General features: G+C 41.5%; 1 protein-coding gene and 1 long non-coding RNA gene across 5 annotated transcripts in view; one reads left to right on the top strand and one right to left on the bottom strand.

The window, feature by feature from the left end:
• The window catches only part of LOC125092199 (uncharacterized), a 209,607-nt gene that overhangs the window by 7,162 nt on the left and 187,913 nt on the right, over positions 1 to 14,532 (bottom strand). For 2 of the 3 annotated variants that reach the window (XR_007124843.1, XR_007124842.1), the window contains exons 3-4: positions 6,431 to 6,484; positions 4,299 to 4,493 (exon numbers count right to left, since the gene is read on the bottom strand). This is a non-coding gene — a long non-coding RNA (uncharacterized LOC125092199). Of the gene's footprint in view, positions 1 to 4,220; positions 4,494 to 6,430; positions 6,485 to 14,532 lie in introns of those variants that run through there. The other variant, XR_007124841.1, reaches the window with a different exon arrangement.
• The window catches only part of LOC125092198 (putative MAGE domain-containing protein MAGEA13P), a 420,768-nt gene that overhangs the window by 286,806 nt on the left and 119,430 nt on the right, over positions 1 to 14,532 (top strand). The gene's annotated exons all lie outside the window — the stretch shown is intronic.

Here is a 14,532-nt window from a genome sequence, read left to right as displayed (position 1 = left end):
GAAGTGGGTATGAGGTCTAGGCAGGACCAGGCCACCTCTGCCGCAAAGAAGGCTGACTTCATCCTTCCTCTACTGGTTAACCCTATTCACATCCAGACTTCTGTATTCACATCCAGACTTCACAACCAGACTGCTGTATCCCAGGAGACCTTTTGTTAAATAATATTTGTTTATGCCCAGTAACACTCCTTTCAGAGAATGACTGAATCTGCCTGCTTGTCTTCTTTTTCTAGTTCACTGTTCTTCCTTAACATTGGCTTCTCCTGTTGGAATGGCATGTCTCCAGTTCTGCCTCTAGTTCTGGGTTCTCTATACTGATTATGTACCTTCAGAAGAAAGGAGACCTGAACTAGTTAGATGAGTAGAAAGTGGTGTCGTAGAGGTAGTCAGGACCATGGAACCTCCAGTTCTTCTTTACTCTCCCTGAGGCCTTGAGCCTTATCTCTTTCCTCTGTACTGCAACAATCATGTTTTTGTCCACTCATACTTCTTTAAGCAGAGTAGGATATAAGCTATCCTTCAAGAGCGGTGCCTAAAATCTCCCTGGAATGATGAATGGTTGTCCTGCCTCAAAAGCCACTTGAGGGTTGTAACAGGAGAGGGTACCATCTCTGATTTAGCTCTGTCGCTCAGCATCTCAGGAGGCTATGTCTTATTTTCCATTTAGCCTCTGGAAATAAATATTCTACTGTCTCGACTTCTAGAGAATATGGTTCTGTTCTTTAGCTGACATTTATGTTCCCTGCCAACAACTCATTAGATATGCTAGGGAAAGAAAAACAGGGGGTGGGGCGGGAGGTAGAGGGCCGAGGGGAGTAGGCCACAAGGATGGGATATCCTGGAACATTTCGTTTGCTTTAGGCTCTATTCTCATCATGTATCTTTCCCCACTGTATCCCCAATCCCATTATTATCCTTGCAACATCAGTCTAACAAACACACCATTCTAGTTGAGGAGCTTTTTACAATTGTTTGAAGGCATTAGGAGCTGGCTTAACAACTTGGCTATTACATTCAACAAACCCTATTCAAATTATAAATAATGCTTCATTGCTAGCTCTTTCCATTTTAACTTCTCGTACGTGTACAGTATCTCTGCTTGCCAGAATGACAGCTCGCTATCAGTGAGCAAACACAGGTAGAGGAAGAAAATACCCAGAAGAGAAAATGAAACTAGCCAAGAAGTTCAACATGCATGCCTCCATGCAGTCTCATCTTGGAAGAGAGAATACTTTTAGTTAGAGTTGGAAATCTAGGACAATGTGTCTCTAAGAAATGCAAATTCCAAATCCTACAGCTAGTTTGTTTCTCCAAACTAGTTAGCTAATTTATACCTCTACAGATTTCCCAAAGGACTCACTGTACCTAGAGTGTCCTTTCTGGAGTAGCCTTCCTTTTTTTGTCTATCTAGCAAACATCTACTGTTCTTTCAAGATTTAAGTCCTACCTCCTCTTGAAAACCCTCCAGTAATACTTAAAGCCTGGTCTTATTTTCATACACCTGTGACATATTAAAGCTTTTTATTTTTTTTAAGATTTTATTTATCTATTTGACAAAAAGAACGATCATAAACAGGCAGAGAGACAGACAGAGAGAAAGGAGAAGCAGGCTCCCCGTTGAGCAGAGAGCCTGATGCAGGGCTCAATCCCAGGACTTTGAGATCATGACCTGAGCTGAAGGCAGAGGCTTAACCACTGAGCCACCCAGGCACCCCTAAAGCTTTTTATTTTGAAATGCTTTTATATTTACAAAAGAGTTGCAAAGATAGTAGTTCCCATAAACCCTTAGGTCAGCTTCCTCTGTTAACATCTTACAAAGTCACAGTACATTCACCCAAACTAAGAAATTTACATTGTTACAATACTATAAACTCAACCACAGAGAAATTCAGATCACACCAGTTTATCCACCCATACTCGTTTTCTGTTCCAAGATCCAGTCTGAGATCCCACGTTACATTTAGCTGTCATGTTTGCTTAGCTTCCTCCAATCTATGACACTTCCATGTTTTTTATAACCTTGACACTTGTGAAGAGTACTGGTCAGATATTTTTCAAAATGTCATGTTTCTCCACTGTAAAGTTATTATCTTTCCCTTTCCATATCCTATTCATAAGCAGTGAGTCACTAAGTCCATCCCACACTCAGGAAGGGAGAAATGAAGTTACTCTTCCTGGAGGTAGGAGCATCAAATAATTTGTGGACATTTGTTAAAACCACCACAGTAACTATTAAATATTTGGGGAGATACTTTGACACTATGCAGATAACCCATTTTACCTACTAACTTTAGCATCCATCATATCTTGCCTGCAGCATGGTTTGCTAGAGTGTTCTAATAGCAATCTTCTATCTCCCATTCCTTTTACATTTTTATTGGAATTCTTCTGTAAGGAAGATTTGTGATTTCTCCCCATTTATTTATTCAAACATTTATTGTATCCACGTGGTCTGATGGGTATTTGTTTTATACTTCGGGTTATAATCCAATACTATTACAATTTATTTTGTTGCTCAAATGTTCATATGTTAGACATAGGAGCTATTTTAGTTTGGTTGTTGCATTATTTTAACATCATCTGTAACATCTTTATTACATTTGCCTGGGTATGTGTTCATCTCATCCAATTACACCATAAGTCCTTGAAGACAGAAATATTGTCTTATTTATCTTTGTGTCCCTAGTGCTAGATACAGTGCCAGACACATGGTAGGTCCTTGATAAAAGCTTGTTGAGTGCCTTAGAAGAGCAGTGAAATGGGAATGGAAGATTTTCTAACTAATGAAAGAACCTATCATTTCAGTCCCACACAAGTCCATATGAAGCCACAGGGAACTTGGATCCACATTGTTTATAGAGTTCCTCATGTTTAATTGGATATCATCTAACACAATCGCTGACCAATTTGTGAATAGAATTGCTGCAAATAACAGATGCAGTTTTGTTGAATGGGTGAGCAGAGATAGAATGTCTGAAATAATTAAAGTGCTCTTGCAATCATGGCCTTTCAGGTTCAATATGTGCTTAGTGCATAGCACTTGGGAGCAGTCTGTGTAGCTTCCATGAACACAGGGCTCTTGCAAGCTCCTTCTGACTGGGCAGTTGTCATTGGCACTCCAGACAGGACCAGGAGAGTGGTATAGATTTTAAAGTAAGGCTATTCAGCCAGTCAGAATGTTTGGCCAGGCAACTTAACACTTTGAGGTAATATCCCTTATATCTCAGCATTTCTGATATTTATTTTCATTTTCAATTTACATTATTCTGGGAGGAAAAGCCATCAGGTCGTAAAATTTTAGAAAACCTCTCATTCTCGTCCATTTTTGTCTTTGGTGAGGACCATTGATCCAGGATTTCTGACAGAAAGCTTAAAGCTCTTGAAGGCAAAGCTGTATGAAACTGGGTTATGGTGTTCTTGATGTCTGCCCAGATATTAAAGAGCAAGAAGCTGTACTTAGGCCAACCCACAGCTACTCTAGCCTTTCAGTGTCCAGAAGAGGAAGATAACCAATGATCTTTGGTGCAGTGTGAAAACCTTTCTATAACAGTAGCAGAGTAGATGAGTCAGTCAGAGTGGAGTTGGAATCTTCTTAACCTTTTGCTTGCTGGATATAATCTTGAGCAAATCACCTACTTCCCCAAGCCACAGTTTCTTCATTTGTAGAATGGTGATGACAGAAGTGCCAGTCTGAGCAGTGGTTATAACGAGATCATGGATATAAAGCTCCTAATGGAGTGTTTGACTCATAGTAGGTGCTCAAGGATGACAATTCTCATGAATGTGTCCCAGAGGCTCTGCACATGTTCCCCAAGTGCTTCCTACTGTGATTTCACATTCTTATCTAGTCCACAATAAATACCTTGTGCAGCTCTACTCCATCCCAAATGTAGAAATAACTAGCAAACCTTCCTTCATATATTCCTCAAGCTCCCTGGCCTGCAACCTTTCTTTCTAGTCTCTGATCATGCTTATAGCTCTCTTCAAAATGACTCCAAAAAAATTCCAAATTGTTACCGGCAGCCAAAAGCCTCTAAAATCAACCTCCTGCTTGCTTTTATTACCCTCTCTCCAGACCATCCTGTGGCTCTTTTGACAATACACCATGTTCCCACAGCTTGTTCTAGTACAATGGAATGAAGTCTCTTGTGTTTATCCTTAGGTAGCCATGTTGTTTCCTGATCAAGTGTTAAAAGATCCTTTTTTTTTTTTAGTAAAAGAAGAGATGGGGGGAAATGCACTCCTCACCAGCCAGAATCCCAAGAAGAAAAATCGCCCCCAAAGGAATTTATCATTACCTGGAAGCCCTGATTCAATGATGAATCTGGATTGTTGCTTGACTTCTGAGTAGTATGCACGTAAAATCACAGGGCTCTAATATTTCAGCTTCCTCTACGTCCAGTCCTCTGCCCAGTCAGGCTGATGGAGAAGAATCTTTGGGAACAAGTCTTTAGTTCAGACTATGGCTAGCACAGCACTGAAGATCCCATAAGCTGACAATAAATAATAAAAACATATCATAAGCACCTATAAAAGTTATATGGCCTGACCTCAATGTGATACAAGATATGACTCCTATAATCAGGACCTAACTGGCCATTTTTAGGACACGAGCTCCCTGCCATCAATCCTGCCTCCACTACTGTGGTTTGATCTGTGCAGCTGAGAAGAAAGTTGGTAAATGACAGGATATTTGTATCTAAATATCGGAGAAGAAACCATAAAAAGAAGAGCTGGAAATTATTCAGTGTGGCCAGTGGGGCAAGAAAGAGATTACAGAGCTTAAATTGTGTTTTTCCAAGCATCAGGCTTGCTGCATCATTAATGAAAACAGCATGTAACAAAAGGTGAAACAGAGGGCATCCTCGAGACTCATCATTAAAATAATTTCACTACCTTGTATTCGGAAGGCAAGTTAGTCAGGGACAGAAGGCTACAAAATGCCTTATAAGATGAGTCCCCAGAATTGGGGGACAAGGTCAGGCAGTGTCACTCTGACTGGGATAATAAGAATTGAAAACGGAATAGATGGGGTTAGCCATCTGTGGAAATCTTTTCAGAAGCAACCAACCCTAAGAGATGACTTGAAAATCTGTTGCTAATGAAATGAAAGCAAGTCCCTAAAATTTCCTTGGGAAGATGCCAATCAAAATGTCACACATTTAGGATCTGCCATGATCTCAGAATTGTTAATGAGACCGGGAGTCAATCTGCACTGGAATCCTACACTTACTGGCTGAGTGACCTTGGGCAAGTTCTGTGACCTCTCTGAGACTCAGTTTCTTCAACTGCATTATAGTAAAGGCCAATATCTACCTGATAGAACTGAGGCATTATATGAAAACTATCATTTGAAAATGCTTTGTAAATTACAAGTGCCCTAAAATATTAGTTTGATGATGATGATGATGATGAAGGAAGTGACAAAATTGTGAACGGGCTTGGGCTACAGACAAAGGAGAACCATAGTATACATTCCTTTTCACCAGTTGTAATTGGGCCTCCCTCCCTGGTTCAGGAATATCTCGGGACACCTCTGTCCCCTGCCTATCTCCTTTAAACCTTCTCAGCCACAATTACCAGTGACTTATTGTCCAAAGTCCCACTCATTCCAGAGTCATTCTTTCCCCCAGGAACAAATATCTTCCTTGACTTTGCCAAGGCCTCCCCTTTTCTACTTTCTTTCTCCTCTTTCCTCCTTTTTTTTGTTCCTACAATTTTCCTTTTGCTTATTACTCCCCTAAAATACATATGAATGTAAAATAAGTCAAGTCAAAAATATGTCCCTTTGATTAGGTCAATAACCTTATAGCCTTTGCTCTAAAGTCTCCTCATCCCCCAGCGGGGTAGGAATCATGCCAGTTCATTTATTTTGTTCGGGATTTATGGTGCTACAGTCCCAAGAGATCACCAAGTCTCTATACAATGTGATACTTTATCATGTGATTCTGCAATTGATTTCAAGTGTAGACATATCTTCTATTCATGCTTATACTCCAACCAGTTCTTTTGTAAGTCCTACTCTAGAACTGTTGACATGTCAAGACCGTGTTCTCCACTGGCTATGCACTGTCAGTAAACAGAATTCCCTTTGATTGTTTTTGGAAAACTCTTGACATAGGGTTCTGCACTGGAAAGAGCATTACACCGCAAAATCAGGGGAACTAGGTTTAAGTTATCAGGATACCATTAACCACCTCTGTGACCTTGGACAGATCCCATTATTTGTTGAACCTGTTTTCTCATCTGTAAAATTGGGATGATCACTGCTTCTCTGCTTGTCTTTCAGAACTATTACAAGGATTTTACAGCATCTTACACTTGTGCCTCTCATGGCATTTGTTGCATATGTTACACTGTGCTTCAGTTTCTTTTACTTATCTATGTCTTCCACTGGTGTAGCAGTTTCCTGAGGGCAGGACCCACTCACCGTATCCCCAGAACGTGGCAGAAAGCCATGCACATGGTAGGTTCTCAGTGGTATCTGTTGAGAAAATGAGCACATGAATGAATGAGGTAATGACTGTGAAAGTGCTCTGCGAATATAAAAACATATTCGATATTATTTCAAAATATTCTAGCAAGACAAGTATTACAGACATTGGCACACCCATTTTGCAGAAGGAGAAGTATACTCAGAGGGAAGAAAATCCAAGGTGATACAGTGAGTTCATCAAGGAGAAAGGAAGAGCACCCATCTCTTGACACCTTGTCCAACTCATTTGCCACTGTAGTGCACTGTCTTTAATGTTGCTATCGGTATTGTTATTCTTATTGGTTGAAGTTTTCAGGTATCTTACTCTGGGCCATGTGGGATGAGGCTGTGGTAGTGCCCAATTTGGCCTGGGCCTTTCAGAGACACTATCAAGTATAAAGAGTAGTTGGTTGTATGTAAGTCCCATTCTGTAGCTTTCTAAAAAATCAGTTTGATCATAAAGGAATCCATGAGGCCAGGAAAGGCAGTGCAAGAGGACATAACTTTTGAGCAGAGTCCAGCTCAGTAAGAACCTGATACCAAATAACTCATGTTAAAAATATTTGCAGGAGTGACTATTTGAAGATAATAAGACAATTGACAGGAAGCCAGGCTCTTCCAAAGCTCCTTAGGAAACCAAGTAACTTGCTTTTATTAAGAAACTGTTACCCTCGGATTTTTTTTGCTCACAGCCAGAATGGATGCTAAAGGAGCAGCAATCACCTTTATGAAACAAGTGTAGGACAGCTTTCAGGAGCCCTGCAATTGCAATGTGGTGTCTCAATCAATTTCATTGAAATAGCAGCAGCTGCAGAGGCGTTGTTACCATAGAAACACAATAAGCATAGCTTATAGAAGTGGACAACAGGACCTAAGCACCCCACGCACTTCTATGTGAAGATGGTTCAGAGCATAATTATGCCAGCTCATGCCACACACAAATACCCATTTTAATACACACAGCACAATCCCTGAAACCACCTGTAAAGTTCCCTTTAGGGACTATGTTATAGCAAATATACTGAGTAACCAAACCTACATGTGCTCCATGAAGGCCCTGTGTTGGATTCAGTTCCATAGTTGAACAGGTCAGCTTTTCCAACTACACTCTTGCCCTGAGGAGGCCGTCATCTTTTCTCATCCAGACTCTCACAATAGCCCCTTAGGTGGTCCCTCTATTTTTGAATCACCTAGAACTCTTCCTTTCCACTGTTCCCAGAGTGATCTTTCTAAATTTCCAATTTTGATCATGTTACTATCCTAGGAGTACTCTCCAGTGATTCCCCATAACCTCAGCTGTGGTTCCAAAACTGTGTTCTGGGACTCAAATGCTTCTGGGCATTTACCATGCATTCTCTTATATTGAGAGCTCTGAGAAGAGTACTATAGGAAATCTGATTTGTTTAAGCCCAGTGTTTCCATACTTCTTCAACCACAGAACCTTTCTTCATATGACCTTTAGCAACATGTCTGGAGCACTCAGACCAGTTTATCAGTCTCTTTGGCATCAAAGCCATGTACCACTTTCCAAAAAGTGGCTAGGTAAGATGTCAGTAGCTGATTCCTTTCTTAGACCCATGTTCTTTTTCAATTACAAGTTTCCTAGAGAACCTAAAGTTCTTAAATTTTTTAGCTTGTGTACTTGAATTTTTATTAATTAACTTTATTTTATGGGGAACTTTTAGATTCACAGCAAAATTAAGTGGTAAAGACAGCTAGTTTCCATATACCCTTGCCCCCACATATGTACAACCTCCCTCCTACATCTTGCACCAGCGTGGTACAGTACATTTGTTATAACTGATGAACCTGCATTGACACATCATTATCACCCGGAGTCTGTGGTTTACATTAGAGCTCACTCTTGAGTATACCTTAAATTTTCACTATGAATTAAAGTTCCTTGTCAGTTTCCAACCTCTCTTGGGATTCTTCTTTTATTTAAAATAGGGGCACTGAGCAATCTATTTTAAGAAACAGGTTTTCAAGATTCAATAAAGGTCTTTTATGAAGAATTTTACAATACCAGGAACTTGTCCATACATCATTGTCTTAAGGGATCAGTTGTTTTCATTAGCAATACTTCCCACAGAGCTGAAGACTAATCCTTTCCTACCATCAAGAGCATGAAACCAAGGTACAGTACACAAAAAGAGATGCATGCTGAATTTTGAAGAAGGGTGTTAGAAGTTTGCCAATTGAGAAGTGGAGGAATGGCATTTGCTATGAACTAAATTAGGTTCCCCCCAAATTCATGTGTTGAAGCGCTAACCCTTCATGGGACTATATTGAAAATAGGGTCTTTAAGGAGGTGATGAAGGTTAAATAAGGTCATAAGGATGGAGCCCTGATCCAATAGAACTGGTACCCTAATAAGAAGAGGAAGAGTCACCAGCACACTCTCCCACAAGAAGAGATTCCTTACCAGAACCCAACCATGCTGGCACCATGATCTCAAACTTACGGCTTCCAAAAACTGTGGGAAATACATTTTTATTGTTCAAGCCACCCAGTCTATGATTTTTTTATGACAGCCCAAGCACACTATTACAGCATTCAAGCAGAGGGAAGAGCCATTGCAAAGGTAAAGCATCATAAGAGTTTGCAAAGAGTAGTGGGTGATGAGGCTGGACTGTGAGCCCTTTATATCATGCTAAGGGTTTTCAAAAATACTAGGCCTATAGGATTCAGTCTAGTGTGTGTTCTTTTCAGCAGTAGTTATGAAGTTTCAGGAAAAATTTATAAAAAAAAAAAACAGTCAGGAAGTGGGGTTGGAGCCAGTAAAAGTTCCAGGAACTGATTCTCTTTTATTAAGTTTCTTTTTAAAATTCCAGTTAGTTAACATACACTGTTATATAAGTTTCGGGAGTACCATATAGTGACTGAACCCTTCCCTACATCACAAGTGCCCTCCCTAATCCCCATCACCTATTTCCCCCATCCCCCTCCCCACTCTGATAACCCTCAGTTGATTCTCTAGAGTTAAAAGACTATTTCTTGATTTCTTTCTCTATCCCTGTCATTCTCTCTTACTCTCTCTCTCCCCTTTGCTCGTTTGTTTTGTTTCCACATATGAATGAAATCATATGGTATTTGTCTTTCTCTGACTCACTTATTTCATTTAGCCTATACCCTCTAGATTCATCCATGTTGTTACAAATGGCAAGATTTCATTCTTTTTTACGGCTGAATAATATTTCATTGTGTACATGTACCACATCCTCCTTATCCATTCATCAATTGATGGGCACTTGGGTTGCTTCCATATCTTGTCTATTGTAAATAAGGCCGTTATAAACATAGAAGTGCATGTATCCCTTTGAATGAGTGTTTTTGTATCCTTTGGGTAAACACCCAGTAGTACAATTGCTAGACCATAGGGTAGTTCTATTTTTATCTTTTTGAGGAAACTCCCTGCTGTTTTCCATGGTGGCTGCACCAGTTTACATTCCTACCAACAGTGCACCAGTGTTCCTTTTTCTCCATATCCTCAACAACACATGTTGTTCAGGAACTGATTCTTTTAAAAAAATGCAAGATTGGTAATGAATGACCCGCTTTTTAGGAGTGGAATCTTCAGGGCCCACATCATCTTGGAACCGAGTTATCAAAAAACTTCTTAACTGTTTTCCCCATATTCAGTCTTGTCCCCTCCCACATCTGACAACCCATTTTGTTCTCTTGCAGCTAGTGCTATAAATCAATGGTTCTCAAACTTGAGTATGCAGCAGAATTGCCTGGAGGGCTTGTTAAAACACTGATTGCTGGGCCTACTCCCACAGGCTCCATATCAGCAGGTCTCAGGTTGAGAGAACTTGGGAACTTGCACTTCTAAAAGCTCCCAGGTGATGCTTTTGCTGTCAGACTTTGGATCATACTTTGAAGACCACTGATGGACAGAGCTCATCAGTCACCTACTAAAAACTCCTCAAAATCTCATTAGTGCCTTAGAATAAAGTCCTTCATCTGGCTACTGAAGTTCTAGATTATCCAGCCCTTACTCTTTTCCTCTGCTTCATATCTCATCCCTTCCCTTGATGAACTGTTTGATGGTCTCTATTCTTGCTTTTTGTATTTTTCTATGAGTTCTGTCTGGAACTCTCAATAGAAGCCTTTCTTCATCTAATTACTCCCTGTTTATTTATTTTTTTTAAGATTTTATTTATTTATTTGACAGAGAGAGAGAGATCACAAGTAGGCAGAGAGGCAGGCAGAGAGAGAGAAGTAGGCTCCCCACCCAGCAGAGAGCCTGATGTGAGGCTCGATCCCAGGACCCCGAGATCATGACCTGAGCTGAAGGGAGAGGCTTAACCCACTGAGCCATCCAAGTGCCCCACTCCCTGTTTATTTTTAAAAACTTAACGTATCTATAGCCTTCATGAATCCTCCTCTCAACAGCTAATCTGCAAGAGATGCCTTTTATCTGTGCTGCTAGAGCATTCCATATAGCACCTGTTGTACTTACCATTGCGGTAATTAGCATACCTATTTGCACGTTTGTTTTCTTCTTTAGAACATGAGCATGTTGGGGAGCCCGGGTGGCTCAGTCATTAAGAGTCTGCCTTCAGCTCGGGTCATGATCCCAGGGTCTTGGGATCGAGTCCCACATCGGGCTCCCCGCTCTGTGGGAACCCTGCTTCTCCTCCCACTCCCCCTGCTTGCGTTCCCTCTCTTGCTGTGTCTCTGTTAAATAAATAAATAAAATCTTAAAAAAAAAAAAGAACATGAGCATGTTGAAGGACAGGATCTTGTATTTCATTCATTTATCTGTTTTCCCAGTGCCTAGTACGGTGCCTCCACATAGAGGAAATTCAGTCAGAGCAGGATAAGCAAGAAAATAAATAAGTACATAGGCTCTGGCTTGGGTAAAGACCACAAGCCACTGCACTGATTTATCTCCTCAACGACTAGTGAGGTAGATACTAGTAGAATTCCCATTGTACAGATGAGGAAACTGAGTCTCAGAAGTTAAGTAGTCTGCCCAAAGTCACATAGTTAGTGAGTGATGAGCCATGACTGGAATCCACATATGTCTGACTCCGAAGTTTGCTCTTTTAACCACTATCCTATACATAATGTCCAAATGACTATGTAAGAACACAAACATCCTGTGAGCTGCACCTATGTAGGAAGTAGAACATGCTATTCCAGATGCACATATGAGATGGCACTACTGCTATGTGGCCCTTGCAAGGGGTCTGAGAAACGCTCCTTTCTATTATCCTTTCGTGTGGTGTTTGGGGAATGTGTGCCCATCTGTGATACACCATAGCAAATAAGGGGGAAGAGACTCTCAGCTTACCTTCTAGGACATAAGAATCCAATAAACACACACACACACACACAGTAAAAATCTCTCTCATAGTTTCTCTTAGTCAGAATTAAAGCCTTGACGAGGATTATAGGTAGTTTTTCCCCAGAGGTTTGTATGCTGCATTCAGAGACACCCAGTTTGTGGATGCAGTGCTGCTTATATTTGTAAACACCAAATATATAAATGTGGGTATGAATTTAATCAATTAGCTAGGCTTGGGGTGGGAAATAAGTTAGATCTCTGGCTCATTGAAGCAGTTAAAGTATTTCAGCTGTAGCTTTTTATAGCCCCTGGATATGTGCATGTATTTTCAGCAATGCTGAAACAAAGCTATTTTAGGAAATAAATTTTATGGATAGCATTAAGGACTAGCAACACAAACCTAAGACCCCATACTTGAGGAATCCACGAACTTCTTTTTCCTTATGAGCCATTTAATGAGGAGTAGGGAAGTACCTTGTCAATTTGCCTCTTGCCACCCTCCCACTGCCACCCAATCAAGTTATGAAGCCAAGTCAGCAATGGAGGTGAAGGTAAGGAGACCAGGGAGGCCAAATTCTTGGTCTGCCCACATTGTGTTTTTCAGTATTGCCCCTCACAAGTAAATACGAACAGCAATTCCAAAACACGTGAGGTAGGAAGCAAGTGGCACTAAAACCCTCATCATAGCAAGCACTGCATCAGTGTGGTTCCGGTTTCCACTCTCTCACCTGGCTTTGGTCTGTGAGAAGGTATTCATCTGGGCAGCGGAAAGAGGTGAGATCTGTACATACATGCACTCACATGCACACACACAAACCCTTAGAACAGCTCTCCAGAAGCCTACTTTGGGACAGAATTTGTGATGTGTTTTAGGCTTAGCACTTTAGGAAGGAAAGGGGAGGAAGAGGGATTGTGCAGAGGGAAGAGCTGAACAGCAGGTCCAGCAAAGCCTCAGCCAACCCTAGAGGTGGAGCTCTGGAGTGAATGCCGCCTGACAGGGGTACCTCCAGTTGGCCTACAATGGCCAGGCTCTCATATGCTCACCCTGTTCAGTCATCAGGTGTGGGTCCCCAGAGATAAGCATCATCATGGGTGAGGTGGCTCAGATGAAGCAGGCCCAGGAGGGGCTGGCAGCTGGGGCCTGTCTGTCTACTGTACTCCCAGCAGCTGGGAAGTAAGTCCTCCCTTGAAGGAGGACTTAGGCTGATCATCTCTGTGTCAACTGGAGTCTACCCGTCTGCCACTGGGACCTACTTCACGTGAGTGAGGAGAAACTCCCGCAACCATCCAGGGCTTTTTTCTTGAGGAGAAACTTGAAAAAGGAAGTCAGTGGAGCCAATCACAGCACTTGCCACTGCACTTAAGCTCAGAATTGCAACTGATACGCATTTTGTTTTCTCCATTATCCAATCTAGATTCCTCTCATTACCAGCTACCACACATATTGGTCTTGGTGGCTTCTCTGATGGTGTAAACTTGACCCGCATCCTTGAATGATCTGAGCCCCGGTCACCATACTTTTCTCAAGCTGGGACTGCTACACTTGTACACTGAGAGTTACAATGGGCATGCGGTGATCACCTGTATTCCATAAGGATTCATCCTGTTGCCACTGTGTAACAATCCTACCTCTTCCTGCTGATTGAATAGGGTCTATGACTTATGTGAAGATGGTGACTCCTTTTGGCTCTCATGGCCCAAGAACACAAGGAGCCCCACATGCTCTACTGCTAGTTGTAGCTTGTAATTCAGTGTTACCTCTAATGTATCCCCTGGTAAAAGTGTGCTTCCTTTGGTGACAAGGACCTCTACTCTAATTCTGATGAGCCCACAGTTCTCAGGGACAAGAAGCAGGGAGTACCAGTTAGTGGGGACACTCCTATTTTTGTATCTATTATTTCCCAGACCACGTTTTCATCCTGTTGGGTCACAGAACCATATATAAGTCTTTGATTTTATTCATATGCCACATCCTAGAACAGGGGACCCCATACTTTCAGAGTATTGTCTTCAAGGTGGCCCTCCATCTGTGTCTTCAGTAGGCCTACCAGCATTCTGTCAGGTTGGTGATTTGTGGTGATTTATGGGAAGCAACGAGTGAAACTCAAGGTTTGGGCCCTACTCCCATACTCCTTTCCTAAGTAGGCTTTTCGGGGTACCATTTTCTGATGATATTTGGGATCCCATTTTAAAGGATCCTTTTATGAGCCTCCAGATAATGGTGTTGGCTGAAGTCCTACAGACCAAAAAAAGCCAAATTTTTACCTATCTAGTTCTGAGAATAAACCACTGGACCTTCCAGGATGAAAGGGGACCAGTTTGCCACAGTCATGGCCAAATGATATCCTCAAGGAACGGTTCCATATTGGAAGTTCAGTGTTGGCCTCTATTGCTGGCCAGGTGGACGTCTGACACCAACAGAAGCTAGATAAGTCTTGATGAATGGAAGCCCATGCTGTTAGGTCCATGTATAGCCTCATTTTCTGCTTCTCTGTCCACATGCCAGTTTTGGGATGGCTGACATCAAAAACTAGCTGATCAAAAGCAGCTGATCAATTCATTTTATCACTTTGATTGTTCAGTGTCTGTTTCATAATAGATACTTCCTGGTGTATGTTAAAATATGAAACCAAGACCTTCACACATTGTGCCCACTCAAATATGTCTATTCACATGGCTCTGCTCCAGTGTTCTTCTTCCAGACCTTTCCGTCCTTTTTCTTTTTGGGTCCCTACCAGCCAGACAGGCCATTTGCCACTGC

This window comes from Lutra lutra, chromosome X (genome assembly GCF_902655055.1).
Source record: "Lutra lutra chromosome X, mLutLut1.2, whole genome shotgun sequence".
Classification (NCBI taxonomy): Eukaryota; Metazoa; Chordata; class Mammalia; order Carnivora; family Mustelidae; genus Lutra; species Lutra lutra.
Note: the sequence above shows the minus strand (reverse complement) of the source record. Positions and strands in the feature narration are given on the sequence as shown.